The 2,013-nt window shown below is 44.7% G+C and overlaps 1 pseudogene; it reads left to right on the top strand.

Annotated features, from left to right (window-relative positions):
- The first annotated feature begins 365 nt into the window (after nt 1–365).
- On the top strand, nt 366–1,315 carry LOC142290379 (ubiquitin-like-conjugating enzyme ATG10 pseudogene; annotated as a pseudogene).
- Nucleotides 1,316–2,013: the final 698 nt, after the last annotated feature.

The raw sequence follows: 2,013 nt of genomic DNA, 5'->3' as shown, positions 1-2,013 counted from the left end.
CTGCTTCTGGCACGGGGGCAGCACACAAATACAACAACCTACAAGTGAACGCAGATAAGTATATTGCTCAATATTGCATTGATTGTATACATTAATGATAGGACAAATTGTACAATACTGTATAATGTATAAAAAACACTAACAGTGATACAAGGCCCAAGAAAATAATCTGCTTTATAAATTCACTAGCTGTAGTACCCGGCATTGCCCGGGATTAGAGATGAGCCACCCCCCTAGAGTTCGAGTTCGGTTCGGTTCGTCGAACGGTTCCCCACAGCAGAGAGGAGCAGGCCTCGTAGCAGAAACAGCGTGGTAATGTGGACGGGCTGCACTATACAGAGCATTATGGTAGGATGAACCGAGGCATGCCGGGAGAAGCAAGGTAGAGCAGGAAGACATATTTCTGCAAAATGGCCACTGAAAGCAAAAATAACTTGATCCTGGGAGAAGACTAATTTAGATACTTCTGCTTTGAATTTTTGAAACACTCTCAAGCTATTGGGGACGGCTGGCAGTGGAGAAATGTTCAGGGAGGTGTGGAAGGATATCTGAGTAAGACTTGCTACCAAACAAGAGTTACTGAATCAAATCATGGGAATAAGCATGAGAAGGAAGAAGAGAAGTCACCCACCATTATTTTGGAGGATTGTCATGAAGAAGAAGATAACTGGGTTGTATCGCAGGGAGCTCTGCAGTCGGAAGTGATTCACTATGAATATCATGTCCTGTACTCCATAAGCTTTCAGGCACCGGTGTTGTACTTTAGAGCAAGCTTCTTGGATGGAACACCCCTAACATTAGACGCAATATGGGAAAAAGTGCATGACAGCTATAAACCTCGGCTTCTACATGGACCATGGGAAATTATCACTCAGCAAGAGCACCCTATTCTTGGACAGCCGTTTTTTCTTCTTCATCCTTGCCGAACCAATGAATTCATGTCATCTATACAAGGGAGCACAGACAGGGAAGGGAATTACATCACCTCCTGGCTCAGTACAGTAGGACCTGTTGTTGGATTGTCTTTATCATTAGGTTATGGAAAAACAGTGTAGAGGATTGCAGGCCAATTTAAAAGTCTGAAAAACCTGCTCATCCATCTACGTGTGGGTCAACTCCAGGGAAATCAGATGTTATACTCAAGAATGCTGTCATCTCCGACGCACGGATCATACTGTACCTCCAGCTTGATTAGTTCCATGTTGATGGAGCGTTGCTGACAAATCCTGAGGATCCAAATAGTGGAAGCCTCTAACTCAACGAATGCAGCTTGGCCAATCACCGAATATTGATGGACAATGGCCGAAACCCAAAAGAGGAGGAACAGATACGGCCTCATGAAGGCTGCCGGGTCCCGAAAACATATTAAATAGAGTTTTTTTCTCATGATTGGTTAATCAAACATTGAAATTAGACCCAAAGGAATGAATGTAAGAGCTGACTGTTTCTGGAAGTTTTCACATAGAAATGCATGTGAGTGCAGTTAAAGCAGACAGCTACGGGTAGAGTTGAGCGCGGTTCGCGGTTCGAGGTTCTCCAGTTCTAGGCTCGAGTGATTTTGGGGCCTGTTCTAGATCGAACTAGAACTCGAGCTTTTTGCAAAAGCTCGATAGTTCTAGAAACGTTCGAGAACGGTTCTAGCAGCAAAAAAACAGCTAATTCCTAGCTGGCTTTCCGCTGTAATAGTGTAAGCCACTCAGTGACTCACACTATTATGACATTTCAGTGTATAGTGTGCGTGAACAGCGCCTTCAGATCACTGCTGTTTGTATAATGGCGATCGCCATTTTTTTTTTTTTTCCTTGTCTTCCTTCCCTAAGCGCGCGCGTCTTGTGGGGCGGGCCAGCATGTCAGCCAATCCCAGACACACACACAGCTAAGTGGACTTTTAGCCAGAGAAGCAACGGCATGTGTGATAGGATGTCCATGTCACATGTCCCTGCATTATAAAAACGAGTATCTGCCCATCCGGACGCCATTATCTCTTCTGCGTCCTTGGTGTCAGACATCACT

The sequence above is a fragment of the Anomaloglossus baeobatrachus genome, chromosome 2 (assembly GCF_048569485.1).
Source record: "Anomaloglossus baeobatrachus isolate aAnoBae1 chromosome 2, aAnoBae1.hap1, whole genome shotgun sequence".
Lineage (NCBI taxonomy): Eukaryota > Metazoa > Chordata > Amphibia > Anura > Aromobatidae > Anomaloglossus > Anomaloglossus baeobatrachus.
This window is presented reverse-complemented; position numbering and strand designations above follow the sequence as displayed.